Source organism: Sceloporus occidentalis, unplaced genomic scaffold, assembly GCF_023333645.1.
Source record: "Sceloporus occidentalis isolate IW3139 unplaced genomic scaffold, rSceOcc1.0.p SCAF_2, whole genome shotgun sequence".
NCBI classification, from domain to species: domain Eukaryota; kingdom Metazoa; phylum Chordata; class Lepidosauria; order Squamata; family Phrynosomatidae; genus Sceloporus; species Sceloporus occidentalis.
Window position 1 is genome coordinate 111,722,753 of NW_028316982.1, and position 23,355 is coordinate 111,746,107.

Here is a 23,355-nt window from a genome sequence, read left to right on the forward strand (position 1 = left end):
CTTAAATCACCCGGTAAGAAGTAGGCTCTGCCAGTTTAGATGAAAACATCTTCTGTTGTCCAACATCTGTTTCCATTAGGAAACTCTTGCTGATGGTCAAGTGTTATGTCATTTCATGTGTTTTGAGTCTATTTACCATTGTCCAAGTTTGTGGAGTAGGGGAAAGTAAATTTGCTGTATTGTCATTAAGAAATCTGTTCAAATATGTGAAGCCATTTCCATGAGAGGGTGTGGATTTATAGGGAATCCTACATGTGTAGGATGTGTCTCCCATTTTCAGTTAACCTATAAGTGCAATCGATTCCACTAACAGAGAGGTCTTGCACTCATAGGTTAACATGTGAAGGAAGATGAACTAGGTGGCTTTTGGCATCTCTTCCAACTCTAAGATTCTTTCATTCTCTAACTGGCATTCTAGAACGATAGCATCAGAAGGGAAGACAAGGGCCTTCCAATCCAACCTCGATGTTTCATATGAAGAGACTGAGTGAAAATAGTCCTTGTGGCTGAGAACCCAGGATCACTTAAATCACCCGGAAAGAAGTAGGCTCTGCCAGTGTAGATGAAAACATCTTCTGTTGTCCAAGATCTCTTTCCATTAGGAAATCTTTGTGATGGTGAGGTGTTATGTCTTTTCATGTGGTTTGTATCTATTTCCCGATGTCCCAGTTTGTGGAGTTGGGGAGAATAAACTTGCTGGGTTGTCAGTAGGAAATCTCTTAAAATACATGAGAGGGTGTTGATTTTTAGGAAGTCCTAAATTTGTAGGACATGTCCCCCATTTTCAGGTTGCCCTAAATTGAGAGAGCCCATTCTTCATTTTTACACTGGTAGACCTTGAGTTGGTATATCAAATCATACCAGAAGCAATTTCAATTTGTAACACATCCACCACATGCCAAACATGTTAACCTATGAGCGCAAGACTTCTCTGTTAGTGGAATTGATTGTCTTCGACACTGCTGTTGTTTCCATCTTTGGAGGTCTTTCCACAGAGTTGGAGTGGACAATCTACAGGAGTCATTTAGGTCCATATATTTCTCCATGGAAAGAATATGAACTAGGTGTCTCTTGGCATCTCTCCCAGTTCTAAGATTCTTTCATTGTCTAAGTGGCATTCTAGAATGATAGACTCGGAAGGGAAGACAAGGGCCTTCCAATCCAAGCCCGATGTGTCATGTGAAGAGACTGAATGAAAAGGTCTTCTTTAGTTACAGTATTTTAGGAGATGAGCCAATACCGCCACCTTGTGTGATCCTAAAATACTGCACAGTGCTAAACTCTCCAGCTTGGAGACTGGAGACTATTGCTTCCATTAGGGTTGGACTAGGACTCTGGAAACCAGGTTTCAAATCCCAGCTCAGCCATATAAATCCACTGGGGTGACCTTAGGCAACATACACTCTCTCAGCCTCAGAAGAAGGCAGTGGTAAACATCCTCTGAACAAATCGCACCAAGAAAACCTATGATAGGTTTGCCTTAAGGTTGCCATAAATCAGAAGCAACTTGAAGGCACACAATAATAAAAGGGCCAGGAGCAGGCAACTTGTACCCATTCATATGTTATTAGACTACAGCCCTCATTATTCTTATTAGCTCTGCTAGTTCAGTTTGATGAGAATTGTAGTCCAACATTGGAAGGCCCAGACTTTAGGTTTTCACTTGGCCTTTCAACATTATCAAAAGTTTTCCTGAAGAGTATTTTCCCATTTTGTCTTCAATTTCTGCCACGTTCCTCCTTTTCACAACTACAAATATGCCCTGAGCAGCCTACAAAGATAAGATGGTTTCTGGTTGTCCATCAGAGCTTTGGAAAGTTACCCAAGTGACCATTCTGGCTGGGGATTTGGGGAGTTGTAGTCCAAAATGTAACTTTTATAAGCTCTGCTCAGTCCCCTAGATTGGAGGAGGCATATAACAGCAAATAAGCTGACTTTAGAGTCTCCTCTAAAAGTGCAGGCAGTGCCCCTCTCAAAGTTTAGGCATTGGTGCAATCACATTTAAGGCCAGAGAGCCACAATCTCAAATGCTTTATCATTGAGCTATGTATTAAGGAAAACATGTTTTCTTTCATTTTGCTTTGCTGCTTTGCTTTGCTTTTGTGTTTTGTAATCAACAGATAATCTTTGAGAACTTTGAAAAGCTGGCTCAGCGAATCAAGGGCATAATGATATATAAGGATCCAATAACATTTTTGTTCACATATCTTGCTTCTTTCTATCATCAGTAAGATGTTACGTCCAACTGTTAACAACAGTACTGCTCCTCTACAACTAACACACACACACACATATACACACAATTTTCAGAGTCCATCCCCTCTCTGTACTTCGGAAAAAGGAAAGCAGAGATTAGAGGAGTATCAACAGGAAGGGGGAGGACCAAAACCCCAAATAAGAATTCTGCCCTTCTCATGAAATGTCCTGTTGTTTCCAAATTTCTAGCACAGCAGTAACTGAAAAGTTCAGTTGCACACTTAGAAATACAGTTTAGGCATTCAAAGAAAAAACGCAGAGGGGAATGAAAACACAGCAAAAACATGAGTTTTAGGTAAGAACAATTGTCAGTGTCACACTCTGTGCAATGTAGAAATTTAGGGACTGAAGGAAAATTTAATTTTCAGGAAAGGATCTTCACTTGGAGAGGCATTGGTCATATTCCCCCTACCTCACCCTATAGCTAGAAGTCTGGCAGGTACACATTTTCGGCAATTCGTCTATTAATCCCCATTATGATCATAAAGGGAGGTTATATAAAACCAATAGATTAAAGCAAGATCTGATAGCACTGATGCAGTTAAATTTAATCTGTTGCAGAGGCAATCCTGCAGATCATCACAGGAAGGATTCAGAATGGAACAGCAGCTCACACCCTAATACCGTCCTATTCATGGCATGTTAAACACCTCTTAATCCAGGAATGTGAACTTGTGGGTTTTTAAATGTTGTTGAACTGTATCTCCCAGAAGCCCTAGCCAACACAGCCAACAGTCAGGCATGATGGGTGTGACAGTCTGGCAACAACAGAACAGCCAGACATTTCCTTCTATGTCATTATATGCTCAGAACAAGGCACACTGCCTGCCATGCCAGTACACATTATTGTAATACAGTGGATATTATGACTGCACAGTAGGTGAGCCAGACTGGCGTTGCAAGCAGATATACTACTGCAGCATTGGGCAAAATGCTGCTTATGGTCTACATGCAGCCCTCAAGGCTCCCAATGCAGCCTCAGTTCTCCACTGACGCACTCCATGAGCATTCCTTAGGAAGGGAAGTGTCCATTTTTCCTTCTCTGGGCTGTTCTAAGCCCACAGATGCCTTCCCTCCCAGAAGACTATACTAACCAGTCACTTCCAGCTATTATAAACCCTCCAACTGTCCCAGTTTGGCAGGGAAAGACCCAGTTAATCCTCTTTCATCCCACTTTTCAGCTGCTTTTAAAATGTGCCTGTTTGTCTCTCCTCCTCTGCTTGCCCTCTTTGTCCCGGGCTAACTTCAGTTGCTGCAAACCGAGTTCGACTTGCAAAAGTAGTTTGCACCCAATTAATTCAGTAATTCAGGACTGGAAATAAGGTGAAGGAATAGAATCATGATTTCATGCCCTTCCCAGTAGACTCAGGCAAGAGCAAACAACTGCATCCTCTCGTAGCTTGTGTGTTCTTCCTTATTAATAACTTTACCCATATTGGTAATGCATCTGAGAAATACATCTGAGGAAGTAGACTGAAGTCTATGAAAGCTCATGCTGCCAACATCTTTATTTCAGTTAGTCTCAAAGGTGCTACAAGATCTCTCTGCATACTTTACCCATAGTGATCATACTCTGATGTTGCTTGATCACACATGTCCTTCATTTCATCTGTGAAAGATTGGGGGTCATGCTGTTATAATGACTCCCAATGGGCCTAAGAAAAGACCACGATTCCCCCATGGGGCAAAATGGCTAATTGTCACCCTAGAGGGCACAATTATCTTGTTTGGATCCCAAAAGAGCAAAACTTGACAAGTTTCTGTGGCAAACGTGACCCTCTGAAGTCCCAAGGGATGTGAATTCTGGAATTCTGGCAGTTGTCTGACAGATTTACAGAATTCTACAGCTCCAAATTAACTGTTTCAAACTTTTCTCATTTTGTCCCAGAACTCATGGTTCCGGATTCGCCTCAGAATGCTACCTGGACTTTATCACACGGGAGGAATTTCTCTTAATTTCGAATGAAAAGAAAGTGGGGCCAGAATGCATTTACATGAATTCGCTAGGTCAGCAAATTTATGTGAATGCGATTTACATTTGAACTGGCTTCCCACTGCCCCCAAAATAGCATGCCATTGCCCAAATTTGCGTGTGGTAGTCTATCACGCAATAATGTGAAACCCCATGATTGCGCTTGGACTGATTTCCCATTGCCCGAAATTGCGTGTGGTAGTCTATCACGCAATAACGTTAAACCCCATGATTGCGTTCGGATTGCCATTGGATTATACTTCCAATTTCCCTTGTTTGATAACGTCCCCTGTCTCTAGTCCTTGAAAAGCAGAGCCAGACTGTTTTGTTATAAATGCATAAAACAAATGCATGATTAGATTTAACGTATCGGTCTTTTAAAAAGAAATAGGCAGTAAGGGAAGGGAGGATCTATGTCCACAGCAGAAGCAGAGATGCACTTACATTTCTTCCCCCTGTTTTGTGGTCCGAGTGAAAATCTTCCTCTCTCCCTGAAGCTACTCTTTGTGCCAAGAATAGCTTTTCCCTGTTGGAGAAAAATCCCCGGTTGTTTTTGGAGGTCCTATAGCACTGGTGGGAAAGTTTAAATCCCCTCTCTGTGGATGATGTCTCCGACTCTGGTACACCTCTACTTTGCAAAACAAAAGAATACAGTTAGAAGGCTCTTCCATACTGGTCTAAAGAAGCATGAGTTCTTACAATATAGATCCTTAAATTCTGATGGGATTTGGCAGTTGTCTTCCCTGCATTCATTCCTGCCATTCAATGGCATTACTAGTGTTGTAGTGCAAAAATGTCATTTCACTGGTGCATTGTAACATCAAGATTGGATTTTTTTTTAAGGAGGTGAAGTAAAGAAGAATTTTTTGTTCCACTATGTGTTGGAATTAGAAAGAAACCCACTAAAAGGTGAGAATAAAATGTTTCAAGTAGTGCCAGGAATTGCCAGGAAATATCCTGGGACAAGAGAACTATCCTTTGGATAGTCTAAGAAACCCTGAGAACCACAGCAAATAATATTGCAACCTTCTCAGTCATCTACCGCATCTGGAGGGGCCCATAGCCGCACTTCTAATGCATTGCACAGTTGGGCACTTAGAACGAAATCCCATTACTGTGCTTCTTTCTGGAATCCATTTGTACATAGCTGTTGGCAGCATGGTGTAGTGGTTTGAGTGTTGGACTACGACTCTAGAGACTGTGGTTCGAATCCCCACTCAGCCATGGAAACCCACTGGGTGATCTCGGGCAAGTCATACTCTCTCCATCTCAGAGAAAGACCCCTCTGAACAAATCTTGCCAAGAAAATCTCCCTTGATAGGTTCATCTTAGGGTCGTCATAGGTTAGAATTGACTTGAAGGCACACAGCAAATTACTGGATGATACCTCCAGTTTCCACTGGATGGCAATGTTGTTCTAATGGAATCTAGGGAGATGCTTTTTAAAATGGTTATATAGCGTTTTATCAATATGAGGTCCTTTTAAATTTTTTATCATGTTCATCCTCATCACCTCCTGGGAAGAAGTAAATTAATATTTCCATTTTACATACAGGGAACTTACAATAAATGATGATTTGGAACTATGCGGAATGACATTCAAATCTGCCTTGACTCTTAGTAGTATGTAGTTTTTTCTTATACATCTTCAGACTTGAAGCAATGACCCCTTTTCATTCAGTTCAGATGATGTGCATTCAAACGACAACTTTTTCTAAATAAGATTTTGTGGTGTGAAGTCAATAGAGATGCACCAGATCATAATTCAGTTGCCTGGTTGTAACCCTCACATTTTTCTTGTACTTTCCATCCAACATTGAATCTACAGATGAGACAGCTATATTTTTCAGATTTGTTCTATCCCTTATTATTTTGCCCACTCTTTCCTTGTAAGTAGTGAGGCGTGCTTTTATAGCTGGCCCTCCATATCCACAGATTCAACCATCCATGGCTTTAAAATATCTGCCCCCCCCCCCAAAAAAAAAAAAGGAATTTAAAAGCAAATCTTGATTTTGCCATTTTATGTAAGGTACACCATTTTACTTTGCCATTGTATATAATGGGACTTGAACATCCATAGATTTTGGTATCCACGGGGTGTCCTGGAACCAAACCCCAGTGGATAACAAAGGCCCATTGCACTTCTGTTCATTATAACAAGAAGGGTAAAGGTCAGGAAAAAAAGAAATGTGATAAGAGGCTATGCAGGAGAAACCATTATTTGATTTATCGTTCAATTCAGTTGTGAATTTATTCATTGTTTCTGGAAACATTTTCCAAACTAAGAGTGTGGAAAACACATGACATATAAGTAAGAGTACCACGAACAACTTTAATGTGGGAAAATACTAGCCAATCCTCTCATGGGCATTTTACAAAATATTAACTTTTACGGTATCCAAATATTCACAAGAGAAGGGCATAGTCAGAAAAATATTGTAAACTACAGTAGTGGTCCGCTTGAATGTAATAAAGAATCTCTGGCAAACGTAAGGGAAAGTGTTACAGGTATAAACTAGAGCAGAATTTGTGGACAATGTGACAGTGCCATTTAGTTATTAGGCAAGGCTATTGGTTGGGCTTGCGATTGCAAAGTTCACTTGCAAAGAATTGGCAGGATCCTCACACAATACCAAAAATGCTGTTCTAATAAGGTTAATGCTAGAACTAACATTTGTCTAAAAACAAACTTAATATCTACTGAGATTTTCCAAACTGTATAAGTAAGACACAAAACCCCACATAGCTTTTCAACAACACCATTAAAATGCTCTGCTTCTCAATATGGACCCTCTGACTTGATTCAAATTGACTGCAGCATACAGAAGTAGATGAGCAAGGTTATCCTTGCAATAGCATCTCTTTTCTGGAAGCTTCTATTATTTTCGCATCATTCAAAAGAGTTTTTTTTCAACAACAACAACAACTCTGCCTTAAGGCTAACATTAAGAAACTGAGATGCAGTTCTACCAGCTTAAATGGGTTTCCCATACTATTCAGAGCATGTAGCCTGGAGCCATGGTGAGCCAGCAAACAGCCACTACCATGGCCTCAATGACCTTGCCAGGAGACAACTGGATAGTGAACTTTCCAATAATAAGGTAGAGGATGAGATCCATTCAATTTGGTCAGTCAAAGGAGCAAATTAAGTCTCCTTTCGAAGTGAGGTCACAGTCCATTCTATCTGCAATACACAGTTGTACCAGATTATACAATGGCTACACCTTACAGAATCTAAAGACTTGTTAGTTGATGTGGTACTTAGATTCCTATGCTAGGGATTCTGTAGTTCAGGGAATGGTTTATAGCTCTCTAGCAGAGAACTTTAAGTATATCATCAGACTACAAATTCCAGGATTCCACAGACAGCAGCAGTTAAACTGGTATTAAACTGCAATAACCATATTCATATAATCATAGAATCATAGAATTGGAAGAGACCACAAGGGCCATCCAGTCCAACCCCCTGCCATGCAGGAAATCCAAATCAAAGCACCCCTGACAGATGGCCATCCAGCCTCTACTTAAAGACATCCAAGGAAGGAGACTCCACTACACTCCAAGGGAGTTTGTTCCACCGTCGAACAGCCCTTACTGTCCGATACTATGCAGATATACCCTGTAACACGTGAATGAAACAATCTACATATGCAGAAGAATCATAGGATGCATCCCCCCCCCCAGCCTTGAACACTGATAATGAAAGCAGAGGTACCCCATGTTTGAATGCTTCCATGTGAAAAGACTCTTTGCATGCACAAAATCAACTTCTCAGGGAGCAAGATGCCAAACACATCATGTTGATTTTATGTGGTATTATATGTTGACAGTTTTGTTTGTTTCTTTCTGGAGGAATATGCACACACTTGAAATGGTACCACCCTGCATTAGAGAGGTATGATTGAATTACAATAGCAGGATGGCTGCTCTCCAAGGATAGCTTTCCAGGCCACATCCACAATGTTAGAAAAAATACATTTATTTATTATTATCACCTAAGTTATAATATAAAAAATACCTTATTCAAGGATGGTGTTAAAAGCTATGGGGAATAATAAACAGGGATAATGTCTCTGTTCAATTAATTTAACCTCCAATTTAGTGATGATTTTATAGGAAAATGGTGTCTGCTTTTAAATGCAGTGGAGTGAAATAAGCTTGAAATACAAATGACTACTTTCTTTTTACATTAATAGTTCACAGACAAATATTTTGCTTGGATTTTTTAATGACTATAACCCAAGGAACCTTTGTTACACCTTCTACTATTCCTGCTCATTGTGACTTCGGCCATGAGTGGATTTCTATTTATTTATTTTGGAAAGTTGTGTGTGTGTCTGTGTGCTTGTATACACACACAATCCTTCCTTTGTGAGATGTAATCTAGAGTAACAAACACCTCAGATGTGAACTCCTGCTCTGGCAATGGGTTGGACTAAGTGAGCTTTGGAGTACCTTGCAACTCCAGTATTCTATGATTACATAAGAAGAATCCTGATTAAGACTTTAATCCTCCATGCTTGTCAGAGTCCTGTTGAACTCAACAGGGCTTACTTCTGAGGCAATATGTATGACTGCACTGTAAAATAATATGAATTAATTTTTCCCTTTAAACTGCATCCTGCTGTGCTCAGTATCCCCCAGGCCAGCCTAGATATTTGGCTAGCACAGTGATGGCGAACCTATGGCATGGGTGCCAGAGGTGGCACTCAGAGCCCTCTCTATGGGCACATGTGCCATTACCCCAGCAGAGAGTTTGCCAGAGTTTGTTACTAGAAAGCCAGAGGGACACAGCACTTTGCAATAAATAAGTAGGTGTTGGGTTGCAGTTTGGGCACTCATCCGCTAAAAGGTTCACCATACTGGGCTAGCAGCAAAGACACCTGCTCCAGGTCAATATGGACAATGCAAGTTAAGTTGGTTATATGAGTCAGGTGCGTGAAAAAACGAAGGGGAAAAACACCATAAAATGCTTGGAGATGGAGATTATAATGCTCCAGTGTTATTGTTGCAATAATTTTTTTCTGTTTTTTTAAAAACAAAACTATATTTTATCCAGCTGACATGTTTTGGGTGTGAACCCTTCTTCCCGAGCTGCGGAATTGACAAATAATGAAATACCATCGAGGTTATTTCTAAACAACAGCATTTAGCTATGTTTCGAACAACAATTGTAGTAGAACAATTATTATAATCGTTCTGTGTACCAAGATGTTGTAATCTGAGACGAGTCCAACGTTAAGTGGATGTATATAATTCGTGGCTTGTTGAACGGTTTTTAAACGTCCTAATGTACCTTTTTAAATGTTTAATTCTTGTAAATACGTGTATGTTTATTTGTCGATTCTACAGCTCGGGAAGAAAGGTTCATACCCAAAACGTGCCAGCTGAATAAAATAATGTTTTGTTATAAACAACAGCTTAACAAACACAGAAACTTTCTTTATTGCAACAATAACACCTCTCATCTCCAAGTATCTGAGACAGAACCCTTCTTGCTATGGCAGCAAAACGACATATATTAAATTAAACATATTAACCATTTCATGACCCCTTAAAGCATGTGCTGGAGGGGGATTCCTTACTGTATGATCCAGCTTACAATGCTAACCCTCATCCTTCCCCGCTCCTTGTGACACTGCCTTCTTTCTTTCTTTCTTTCTTTCTTTCTTTCTTTCTTTCTTTCTTTCCTCTCTACGTTTCCCTTGGCTGCACACAGGCCCAGTTTCTCTAATCAGATGAAGCAGCCGGATTATCTCTGTCCCTCTCAGTCAGGCTCCATTTTGATTCCTCTCTGTTTGTGGGAAAAGCATCAGAAAGTGGCGAGTGTGCAGGCTCACCTGTAGATGTACCAGCCAAACCCTGCAGACTGCTCCCATCTCACTTTGATACCTGTTTTGGCTTCCTCATTCCCTGGTGGAAGTTTCTAAAGGAAAGCTTTTTAACACACACAGAGACCCCACAGCACTCTCCGTTGGGTTGTTCTGCTTCACTGATTGAATTTTGAGCATCTTTGTCTGAAACCTCTGCAAGCTGTCCTGGCCTGTGGCAAATCTGGATGTGAAATCTCACCCCATGGAGGGAAGGTAAGGACTGTGGACACAGCTGTGTGTGTGTTTTTCCTTCCTGTAATTGCAAGTGAAATTGTCTTTTGGTAGCACATCTTTGGGAATAACAAAGCTGATCATCTGGAGATTAAAACAGCTAGAGAGGCAAACCTGGGAAGCAGTAGGGAAGGAAACCAAGTAGCAAAAGCTGGGTAGTGAATGTGAGTTTCTTTCTGAAGGAAGGAAGGAAGCAACTCACTGAGATGCTAGAAATAGATTGGATTGAATTCTGATCACTTCTTTTATCTCTTACTCTCTCTTGCCAGATGAACGTTCGCTAACTATTAATCTATTTCCCATACTCCATCCCCATGGAGAATGTCTAAGAAGAGTTTACTCAGGGTTATATTTGCTTGAATGCGCACCCTCAACTCTTTGTGATTCTACCTCTTCCAGGCAGGTAGGTGGAATGAATTGATGATAAGGAGGGAAGGCAAATGTACTTTGCATGTGCACAGAGATACTCTCTCTTACTACTTTTTACATTCTTGACAGGATTTGTGATCCTGAAAATACGTTCTGGGACTACGTTTCTATCTTTGGGGACCTGTGGCTTAAATTAAGACTGTGCACTGTATTTATCATGTTGTCTTTTTATAACTTTTGCTTCTGTTCTTTAGTTTTGGGGTTGATTTTTTAGGAATGTTTAACTTTAAATATGTCACAACCGCTTGTATCTTGCTTGTTTCATGGGGAAATGGAAGAAACGAGTTGGTCGTTTTTCTATAATAACAATAACAACAAAAGGAAGAACTCGTTTTCTCTCCTTCTCCTTGAAATTGCAAGATTACAAATCAAATTACAAATCTTCCCATAGGATCACAGTCAGTTTCATACTGCTGTGAAAACTTTGGTGCTATCTATTTTGTGGTGTGGGCCTTAGAATATTAGTCACATATCCTGATTTCTCCCTTGATGAAAATCCTTTGCTAGAGCCCACTAAAGCTTACAGTAGTTGCATATATATATTTTTAAATGTCAGGCTGATCTGTTTTTTGTTGTTTTTTTGGTTTTGTTTTGATCTTGTTCCAAGCAACTAAAACTTTATTCTTGAATTTGCATGGATGTTGATTATTTGTTATTGGTAAAATGTGAATTACTGTACAGTAGATATACTCCAGCTGAATGCAGGAAATAAGTGTGAATGTGTGTGTGCACTGACAAATGTCAATATCTATATTTGCCTATTTTTAACAAACTAAACCTGTTCAATGGTGGCACTAGAAAAAAAATTTGAAATGAGGGAGCTCAGAAAGAACAGAGTGTATTTTGGGGTAGTGACAAGCATATATATATATATATATATATATATATATGCCTTTCTTTCCAATAACCAGAAGGAGTAACAAGCAGTGGGGTTGAGAGGGTGACCTATTTGTCATGGCTGTGCTCACTGTCTCTATGGGGCTTCCTGTGGTTCCATTGCAGGGCTTGGAAATGTTACCTTTTGTATTACAACTTCCAGAATCACCCACTAATATGACATTTTGGGATTCGCTGTCCAAAATGTGATTTTTTTTCCAAATTCTACTTTCAACAGCAGCCAGTTTTGTAGAAACTTAGCTGATAAAGCTGTTACCAGCAGGATAAGAAGTGCTGAGGGGGAGAAAAAACATTGTTAATTTTGCATGTAAAGCTGCTCATAAAAGCACATACATAGAGGGACTATGGCATGGTACAGACGCGCCAAATGCGCCGTGCTGGTGGCATACTAGGATTAAGGGACTGCACAGCAACTGCATGGTCCCTAACCCTAGCACGGCATGGTGCCATAACAATGGTGGCGCCCTGTGCATACAGGCGCCGTCATTGTTACATGACGGACTCATAGCATCCACATGTCGCACCGCACTTGTGACATCATGAGTGTGCCACTGGCGCACTCGGGCATCACAATGGCGGTGCAAAAAGAACCCGCTTTTCATGGTTTTTTTCCCTCCGCAGGGAAGCCATGTGGTTTGGCAGCTCGGCTTCTCTGTGGGGGGAAAAAGGCGCCGGCAGGCCTCCCTTTTTGGGAGGTCTGTACCACGCCTATAAAAATCTTGATAACTTTCCCGGCATCATTTCTCCATTCTCAGCTACTTCTTGTAGCATGAGAAGATACAGTTATGATCATCTGCAGCCTATTCCAAAATCCAAACCATTTTAAAAAGGAAAACAGCACTTGTAACATGTTGAATTATAGGAAAGTAATTTATTGAATACAGCAAGCTTGGGCCATAAGTAAACATGTAAGCCAGGTTTCCAAAACAGAGCAATATATTGTACCAGCAGTTGTTGTCAGAACCTGGTCCTGTGTCTTATAAAAACTTGTTGTTTGCCTTCAAGTCACTTCTGAGTTATGGAAACTGTAAAGTGACCATATCATGGGATTTTCTTGCGAAGGTATGTTCTGGTGTGTGTATGTGCCATTGCCTTCCTCTGAGGCTGAGAGAGCATGACTTTTCCAAGATCACCCAGTGGACTTATATGGCTGAGTGGGGATTTTGAGTCCTGGTCTCTCAAAGTTCTAGTTCAGCACTGAAATTACTATACCATTTTGGCTTGCTATAAAAACTTACGTGGCCTTATTTGTGTTTCTGGCAACACAAATCTAGATACGTTAGCTTGTAAGTGTAACCATTTGTTTCTAGCAGGATTTGTTTCCAAGTAAATAAGGTGAAGAGTGCAAGCTCAAATATGGTTATTTCCTCAAGGATCAACAGCACTGGATTGAAAACAGAACTTCATTTGAAAAGTCTTACAGACAAGAGTAAACCTCATTCTGGTTGCCAGTACGCATAGGCTTTCACTGCCAATAACGCAAGTCTTGATATGTCAACCAAATATTCATTGTGTAAAAGGTAAATGTTTCTCTTGACATTAATTTCTAGTCGTAACTGACTGTAGGGAGCGGTGCTCATCTCCATTACTAAGCCGAAGAGCCAGTGTTGTCTGAAGAAGACTCCAGTGGTCATGTGGCCAACATGACTGCACAGAACACTGTTACTTCACCACCAAAGTGGTACCTATTTATCTACTTGCACTTTTACATGCTTTCGAACTGCTACGTTGGCAGAAGTGGAGACTAGTAACAGGAGCTCACCCCGTCATGTGACACTTAGGCCTTCAATTGCCAACCTTCTGATCTTACAATCATCAGACTTGGCATCTTAACCACTAAGCCACCGTGTCTATTGTTTATGGAGGCAGATATAGTTCTTAACCTGAGAAATAATATTTCTCCTCCTGACACCAATTCGGGCTTGAGTAGTTATTTTGGACACTGCCTCTTTCACTAGTGTTGGAAGGATTTGGGGTGATTCCATTACTAAAACCAACTTTCTAACACATTAATTTGGGCGCAGTACATACCGCGCAGATGGGCCATGCTGGTGCCGATTTTAAGGTTAGGGACTGTACGGCAACCACACGGTCCTTAACCCTAGCATGGTGCGGCGCCGTAACAATGGTGGTGTCCCATGTACATGGGTGCCACCATTGTTACATGAGAGCCATGCGGCATCCACATGTCACCGTGTGTCGCTTACATTATGAGTGCGCCAATGGCGCACTCGTTACATTGGCCCTGCGGTGCAAAAAGAACCCAGTTTTTCCAGGTTATTTTTAGTCCGGAGGGAAGCCGCATGGTTTAGTGGCTCTGGCTTCCCTCCGGAAGTAATTAGGCCACTGGCAGGCCACCCTTTTTGGGCTGTCTGTCCCGTGCTATGGTTGCCTTTAAAAAACTAACTGAAAGTAAACGGAACTATTCTCTTTTTAAAAACAATATCAGGAATACTTTGGGTCTGATCCATATCTTATCATTCTGTCCATGGTGACAGTGAGCAGTTGTTGTTGTTGATGATGATATTTGCCATCAGTTCAGAGACCTAGCCATGTTACTCTGGAATATCAGTATGCAAAGGGATCTCATATGACCTTTGAGACTGAGTAAAATAAGTTGTAGCATGACCTTTCATCTACTTCCTCGGACGCATGGAGTTCATGGAAGCTTATGCAACAGCTTCTTTCACTCAAAAGTGCTACAAGATGCATTTTTGCATTTTTGTCATCACGTTAGCTTCAATACATGGTAACCCTATGAATAAGAGATCTCCAGGTGGGTTGGTCATCAGCAGCCTTACTCAGGTCTTGCAAACTCAGAGCCATAACTTCCTTAATTTAATTAATTAATTAATTAATTGGTAATGCAGTTTTCCACTTTTCCTACTGCCTTTCACTTTACCAAGGATTATTATACTTTCCAGTGAGAGCATGAATGCCACAGCCATAATTTTGAACCCTGCTATGGCCTTAGCACTTTTAAAAAACAGAGGTGGTAAACTGTGGCCTTTTCAGATTAATTGACCTGCAGCTCCCATCATTGGCTCTATCATAGATTAAGTGAGTTGCAGTCCAAAAACGTAGCTGTCTACTAACGTTTTTTAATATTTTAAAAGCTATGCACTGTATGCTCAGGGCAAGTTAAGGCAATGTTAGTGTCTCAAATGAGAAGTGACAATGAGGTTCAGGCTAGTGTGAACACTCTTTCATCTGTCTTGGAGAAAGCCCTCCAGTTTATGTGTAAGTGTGTAGAGACTGGGGAGGCATTGAAATTGCTCAGTGGGGAAAGAAAACAGATTTGTGCCATGTTCAGATCAGCTTTTCTTATACAGAACTATTACATTCATGTTTCTCGCAATAAAAGGCACAACTGCTGATAGGGTGGTAGTGGTGGTAAAGGAACACTGGAGCTTCAGAATCAAGAACACAGCAGTCCCAGCATTATTTCAATTCACAAAACTGGAGTCAGTACTAATGTGACCACTTAGCAGTTTATCTATATGGCCTCCTTATATAACCACTACCACGTCTGAAGGTAACACTTATGCCATAAGCGTTGCCTGTGAAGTGCATTGTACCGTGGATCTTTTGGGACAGCCTCAGTTCCCCTTTAACAATAATCGCAAAAGTAGATATGTATGGGAGGAAAACCCTGAAATGAATGTGCAATTGCATCCATATATGTTCCTTACCTTTCCCTTGACCTCTCTGTCTGCCACCTCCAAGTAATCCTGCTGGTTGTTTTCCCACTGTCAAATGTTAGCCAATACTTAAATTGATGGTGCTATATAAAATGGATACATCTGATGTCATCCGGCCTCAGAGGAAGAGAAAGGCCTGCTAGCTCCATCAGGCCTGGCCCAAACAAAGAAGGAGAGCCCTCCCTCCAGTCCATCTGCCTTGGTCCAGGCCTCAGAGGGAGAGAAGAAATGCTGGACCTGATCCTCTTCTCCACCTCTATTCCCGTCTCCTTTTGTGTCATGTCTTTTTAGATTGTAAGCCTGATGGCAGGGAACCATCTAATTAAAAAGATTGTATGTATAGCGCTGTGTAAATTTACAGCGCTATATAAATAAAGCTTAATAATAATAATAATAATAATAATAATACAGAATGATACAGGAGACCAGCTTCCGATGATGCAATGGATGTGCCATAAATATTGTTGGTGCTCTTAATCATTTGCATCATTAACAATACAAAAACAAAATTGAAACCAAGTGACATACCTAGACATAACTTATAGTTCTTTCCAATAACTCCACTATTTGAACAATGCTTTTTAAATCTGCGGTTCCACATATCTATCCCCTTTAATTACTTTGTCCCATCTTGGGCAAACAAGACAGAGATGACTGTCGATGACCGAGTTACCTGGAGGTCTCTTAGCTTGACTTGACAGTAATTAACAACAAATTGCTTGCAAACTGAAAGAGAGATCAGATAGAAAGAGAAACTGCAGGGGGGAGGAGGAGGAGTGTCAGTGTTGCTTAACAATTAAGATTGATCAATATGAACTTCTGTTACAAAACAAACAAACAAAGGGAATTAAAAATGTGTTGCTAAAGCTCCATTCAAAAGAAAACACTTGCAAGGACACACTGCCCCCCCCCCCCATGTGTCAAAACTGTAATCTTTTTTGGTGAACTAATCTGGGTAATCCTTTGTGCAATTAGGAAAGTGGAACAGGACCAGGCTGAGTGTCAATTAGATTGACACTGGCTGTTGTCTGTGGGATATTAAGTAGTGCTCCTTAAATACTAGGGAAGTAGCCCATCAGTGAAAAGTGATTCTGACTGCCTCTGTGCACAAGGTCTCTGCTCAGTCACATTCTTGGAGAGGATTAACAATAGGTGTCATGGTAGGGTACAATTAAATTATCCAGGTTGTATGACTTTTTTGTCTTTTACCATTTGCCTCAAAGAACCGTATGTTCATATTTCTAGTCCAGATCATTTTCATTGTGTTAAGAAGAGATAGGTCAAGAGGTGATGATTTTCTGAGGGCTTCATTTCAAGGGAATGTGTAAGAAAAGGGTTCTCAGGACAGGAACTCACTTTTAATGAAGAAGTGCTAGATGTTTAATCTGGTTTGATATTCTCAGACTTCTTCCCAAGGAATATTAGTTCTTGAGGACCAAGTTAGGTAACTATTTGCCTTCAGAAGACTTGAATTCCCAAGATTTCTTGTGGATATCATAAGGCCAATATATGTCATGGGTGTAACTCTGCGTAGTTATACCTGCAGCATAATAATTCCCAAAATACCATACCAGTCAGGATTGCTGAAGGGAGAATGAGTCCAATCCCCTGCTTTTTGATACTTTATCTGTCCCCTTGTTATGTCCCACCTGACAGGGCAACTGGTTGGGTTCCAGATGTTTTCATACTGCAACTCCCAACAGCCTTAGCCAGCATAGCTAATGATGACGAATCAGAGCACTTACAGTCCAGAAGCATCTGGAGAATCATCATTGCCAATATCATTTATATGAAAAAACTGAAACTTGAGAGGTGCCCTTACCTTTATTGAATCAATTTTATACTTTTTGGATCCCTAGTATCAATACACACCAGTCCAGTGCTTACATTAGTTAAGAAAGCTGGTATAGAGAGTTGTGGGTTGTCAGAACACTAACCTAAATTCTCTGTGTGTTCCCTTCCAATATATTTCATGCTTCAAATATACTTAAATCAATATAATATTTTCAGGTCATGACCAATACCACAAAAAACCAAAAGCATGTTAATTTATGTTGAAGATAATTATGCAGTTCACACTGACATTGTGTTTTAGCAAGTTCATTACAGAATATGGAAAATTTGCAGGTTGAGGAGATGATCACACATGGCTTTTAAACCATGATTCACTGGGATGGAGGTGGCTTCAGCAATGTTTATTGCATGACGCTACCTCCGACCCATAGCTGCCCCATCTCCCACCTGTTCCTTTTCCAATCTGGAAATCATGCAACGGCCTGGGTGCGAAAAGCCATTCCTGAGGCACTTGCATGATTGCTAGCCATGTGGTGTTGATAAGAGGAAATTGAAGGTTTATACTACTTTGACTGTGATTGCCTATGACTGCATTTTGGGGTAAGGCTAGATAGCTACATGGGGCTTCAGCTAAATGACTCTTGCAAAAGTTAACAAGTAAATTCTGCTTTTCTGTTTATGCCAAAGAGTGCTTGCTTAAGCAAGCTTGCTTAACATCACCAGGCTAGAGGTTTTTGCAACACGTTTCTGTTCCGCTTTCCTTGTAACTGCTGAAAGTGCTTACAAGACATCTGAGAAGTCAACACCTGTTTCCTATTATTGCTATCCAGCCTCCTATAAAAGATTACATCAGGGATGTAGCCAAGGGGGGGGGGTTCTTGGGTTCTGGACCCCCCCTTCCATTAGAAAAATAGAATATAATAATGGCACTTAGTCTGGACCCCCCCCCCCCTTCCTAAAATCCTAGCTAGGTCCCTGATTACGTCCGGGGGTCTTTGCTTTGAGCAGCCTATTTGGGACGAATCCCGAGGCTGTGTCTTGCATAAACAATAAAATCCTTGGTTTATCCTGGATTGGCCTATGAGTGATTCCTGCCTTTGAATTTTTCCCGTTTCAGTGTCACTATCCCCTCCTCCCCACTTTCCTGCCTCCTCCTTGCTATTTTTTATTTGTATATACAGATATACAGTTTTGACTACACTATATAAATGTACTAATTAATACATTTAGAATAATTTTCCTTCCCATTTCAGTTTATTCATAGCAATATAGCACATAATTTTATTATTTATTATTTTACTGATTTGATTATCACCCTAGTTTTCTTTCAAAAATGACATGCAAATAATGACAAGCCTAAGTACACCCAAATGCATTATCTCCTTTAGTGTTTCTAGGCTTGTAGCTCATAAATGCTTGGGAGTCCAAACTCCCTGAGGGACTAGTCGCAGGACATATTATACACAGATGGTCTGCTATGTAAACCTCTGATGCCCCCAGAATTGCCCACTGCCACTTCATAGTCATCCCTTGCTCTTGATCTGAACCCACACTTCTAGGCCTGGTGATTTCCTTTTCCCATTGTACTACTTGTTTGCCTTGTTTTCCCTGCTAACATTTTGCGCTCCTTGTTCTGGACTCACTGGCTTATGCAGGCAACTGTAATTTGGATAGTTCTGGCCCACAATAGTGAATGCTTAGTATCTGCCTAAGGTAGTTGAGAGGCTTGTGTGGTGTGTGTGTGTGTGTGTTGGGCTTTGTTTTTGTTTTGTTTTTTACACATAGCTGCAGATTTTATTTTATTTTGCATCATTCTCTTAGAGATCCATAAACCCATGCTTCACTGTGAGAGTAAAGAGCAGCATTCTTATGAGTTGTTGGCTTTAGGTTCAGTGATTCAAACTTGCTGTGGGCATAGAGTTGCATTTTCATGATTGTGCCAAGCCCTGAGATTTCCAGGCCAAAACCCAGAGAGCTAGGGATAGCCCCTGGTGATGTCATTAAGCAGTATACATTATGTAACAGCCACCGTTGCTCTCAGCTAGTTATTCAGACACAGGCTCATACACATACATAGACTGGGAGGGAAAGAAAGAGAACATATTTTCCTATTTTGAAATTAAAACAAAAATCTTAGCTAAGGAAGCTGTTCCATGAGCAAAGTAAAATGAGGGGATAATTCCTTCTCATATACTTAGCGAGATAAGAAATGTTTACTCAAGTTTTCTTGCCTCCAGTCTAAATGTGGATACAGAGCAGAGTGGGGGGGTGAGCAACTGGTGCCACAAGGACTGGGAGGGAAAGAAGAAGCTAGCTAGGTAATATAGGGGTCATTCCCACTACAATTTGAAGTGAACCCTGATTCGAGGTATATGGCCCTCATTCCCATTTGAAACTGATTCCGATCCTTATTCAGGATGAAGTGGGGCAAACACAAACCCCCTGAGTTTTCTTGATAGTAGGTTTTTTGCGGCTCTTTTCAGAAGAATTAGTTCTGAAGCATGTCCAATAAGTGGAAACACCAGATCAGAATCAATTCATTCTGAGGGGGAGGGACAAATGGCAGAAGGGTGTGTGAGTCCCATCCCTCCCCAGAGATGTCACACACACACCCAGTGCTGTCTTTTTGGTAAGTAGTTGCTAAACCATTCTATCAATTTTTCAATTAATTTTAATGTTTTTAAAAAATGTTCCCCATCCTTCTCTTTAGCCTCCCCAGCCCTCTTTCCATCCTCCCTGGCCTTGGATCTGACTCCCCCCCAGCCCTCTTTCTGTCCCCCTTCTTCTGATATTGCTCCAAATCTGTCCATTCGCCCTCTCATGTCTCTAAACCTTTATCAGTGAAACTAAATTTGTCCCAGGTAATCTTGGCTACTATATAATTTTAACTCCCATTCCCATCATTCGCCTATACTCAGACTTGGTGTTCTCTTGACCTATGAATGCCATTTCAACCCATAAAAGAACAGTCTGCTGGTCTAATGTTCAGGTAGTTCATTAGCTAGGCTCTCTCCAAAGTGACCAGATGTCCTATCCATAAAGGGAGACAAGGCACCATAAAAGTGTAGGGCTTTCAGGAAAAATGTAGTACAATACAGAATAAACGCTAAAAACACAAATAGAAATACAAATTCATGCGTCTTAAGAGTTTATCAAACAAGGGGAATTGGAAGTATAATCCGATGGCAATCTGAATGCAAACATGTGGTTTCACGTTACTGCGTGATGGACTGCCACAAGCAAATTTGGGCAATGGCATGCTATTATCAGGCAATGGGGAGCCAGTTCGAATGCTATAATTGTGTGTGTGCGCGTGAGAATTAAAATGCGCACAACTGTCCCAGTGATCCTAGTTTTTCCATGTTTTTGAGTACACATGCATGAACATTGTGCTTATGTGGACATGTGACAGAAGATATGCACTACCTTTCTGGTGACTGTGCATGTGTTGCCTGGCCCTTTGGCCAGATATTTTCCAATGTACACTTTCTGCCTAATTCTGTCATCCCCTTCTCCATTCAGACATTCATAACCATTTTCTTCAACATCTGATAGAAAGTATCAATGCAGCTGTTAGGAGTAACTTTAAAAGCTTCTACTGTAAATGCTCTTTTTGGTATTAAGCATCAGCACTCAGGTTTCCTCTCTGCCAAATTCGAGGGTATCTAAGTCCCAATAAATTCAGTGGGGTAGGAATGCGGAGCATTGTGCAGTTAGAATGTTTATTACTAGTATAACTGAGAATTTAAAATTGGTTCATCATATTTCTCCCATATCTTCTGAAACAGTAGTGTTAGACTTGATCAAAATCTTCAGTTGATTCAAGAGATAGTCTGTGTAAAATTTTGAAATAATCTCAGTCTTATTAGCCTATACTTACTAGCCTGGTTTTTATTTTGTTGTTGTTTTTAAAAAAGTGATTAATTTCTGACCCTTGCAATGAACAACTGTTCCCCTTCAGTACAGTTGTAAAATTCGTAAACACATGAATGAGTTAGTGCAAGGGACTTTCAGTTTCTTACATCTTGGAATTTTAATTTTGGAATTGTGATACAGGTTTTGCAGTTTGTATTCTGGAGAATTTTAGGGGCTTTATTGCAAAAGCATCTTAAATAGGCTAATGTCTCCTACACTGATTATCTTGCCTTTAGATTTCCTGAGGGAAATGCTTTCAACAACCACCATATCAGACTTATTACTGTTACTTACATCCATTATGCTACCACCTTCTTGTTGTTTACAGGCCTTCGAATCAACTCTGATTTATAGCATCTCTCTCATATGGTTTACTTGGCAAGATTTCATCAGAGGAGGTTTGCCCCAGGCCTTTCTTTGGCTGAGAAAGTGTGACTTGCCCAAGCTCACCCAATGGGTCCCATGGTAGTACAGGGATTGAAACCCTGGCCTTCTGGAGTCTGAGTCTAATGCTCAAACCACTATCCAACACTGCATTAAAATTATACCTTGCATTGATATTAATTACCTACCTGAAACCTACAGAGGTATGCTTCTGCTTTTGTTCTTTATGTAATTCTTGGAACTATCGGATCTTTATTCTGGTCCCACTTCAAAACAGGTGGAAATGTTTTCTAATTCTTGAACCTCAATATTTGATCCCATAAAGCAAGGGTGGGCAATGGTGGTCCTTAAATACTGTTGGAACACAACTTCCAGCTACCCTAGTAATCTGTCCATAAGTGAGACATTTTGGGGGTAGTTACTACTCAGTACTAGTTCTTCACTATCTGGAGAGCCACAGTTGCCCACTGCTGATGTGCACATAGTCAAACCTTGTCTCCTTTCTTCTATAGCTATATCTCAGTTTAGACCAGTGGTTTTCAATCTTGAGCCTTCAGATTTTTTGGACTTAAATTCAAAATTCCTGAGCATTGGGCATGGTATGTGGAACTGCTGAGACATGAATTCCAAAACATCAGGAAGACTAACAATTGAGAACCACTGATCTAGAGAAGTTGGTATACCTCTATAAAAGGACCTTCGTAAACCCTTTATATAAGGGACACCATTTTGCTCTGCCATTATATTTAATCCCACGGGGGATTCTGGAACCAAACCCCAGCGGATAACAAGGACCCACTGTAATTGGTTGAATAAACGGAAGATAAAGAAGACAAAAGATGAATGGACTTTGATCTTAATATATGTAGAAATAAGTGGTCATGTTAAAACAAACAAACAAACTTGATAAGTATTTGGTTGAAATAAGATAGATTATGATGAACAAACCAGGAAGACTATATGGAAAATCCTAGTGTATATAAATCAGTAGTTAATGAAGATAATGGGGTTGTTGTTAGTTTTTTGTTTGTTTGTTTGTTTTGGCATACTAGATTAACAAAGGGAAGTACAAAGTAAACATGACAGAAAAGAAATAGAGGAAAATTACTTATGTAAAAGACAAGAATAATGGAATATGTTTTGAAAAGAACCTTATTTATGTACACGTATATTTTGTTTTACTACTATTTGTAGATGAAAATAAAAAGAGAGAAAAGGGCCTTCATTGCTCACGTCTTTTCCAAACAGAAGATGCAGACTTGATAAAATGTTTCATAAAACATTTTTCTTTACTTATTAAAGACCTTCTTATTAAACCAATTTATAATATTCTACTGCCTAAATTTGATAGAATTAGCTGGGATTAAAACTTTTTGAATTTAATAAGTAAACCATGTTACTGCATGAATTTATATCTTTTTCTGGACCTTTCCTTTAGGCTAATCTCCTCCAAATTGGTACCAATGGTCAGATATCTGAGAATAGTAGGAATCAGCCAGGTTGGGGCAGGCTACCTAAGACCAATTGTGTTTACATTTATGTTCAATAATGGTTCCTGTATTTTACATTTATGATATTGTGGCCTTTTAATAGTCTCTATAGGTTTGACCTAGCTTGAACTCTCATTTTTGTCTTAGTGATTAAGGATAGTTTTCCACTGTTACATTCATACTGCTGTAAGAATAGATGAAAGAGAGTAGTGTATTTCTGTCTTGCTGCACAGCTCATGATTGTTGTCATCTGTATATTTTTGTTTGAGTTTCTGAAATTGACTGTAGCAGCAACACGGTGGGGAGAAGTGATCCACTGTTTTGCTATCCATGATGGAAATATGGTTCTCACGTGTGGTTTTTGTTGCTATTTGTATTAACATTTAAAAGAGTATATTCTTTCCAGTGTCTGA

The 23,355-nt window shown here is 40.2% G+C and overlaps 1 protein-coding gene across 3 annotated transcripts in view; it reads left to right on the forward strand.

The window, feature by feature from the left end:
- The first annotated feature begins 572 nt into the window (after positions 1-572).
- Positions 573-23,355, forward strand: part of LOC149318872 (GRIN2-like protein) — a 48,171-nt gene continuing 25,388 nt past the window's right edge. Inside the window, exons 1-2 of one of the 3 annotated variants that reach the window (XM_089507901.1) lie at positions 10,037-10,314; positions 10,602-10,735. The gene's annotated coding sequence lies outside the window, so the exon portion shown is untranslated. Of the gene's footprint in view, positions 618-10,036; positions 10,315-10,601; positions 10,736-23,355 lie in introns of those variants that run through there. The other 2 variants (XM_089507904.1, XM_089507902.1) reach the window with 2 other exon arrangements.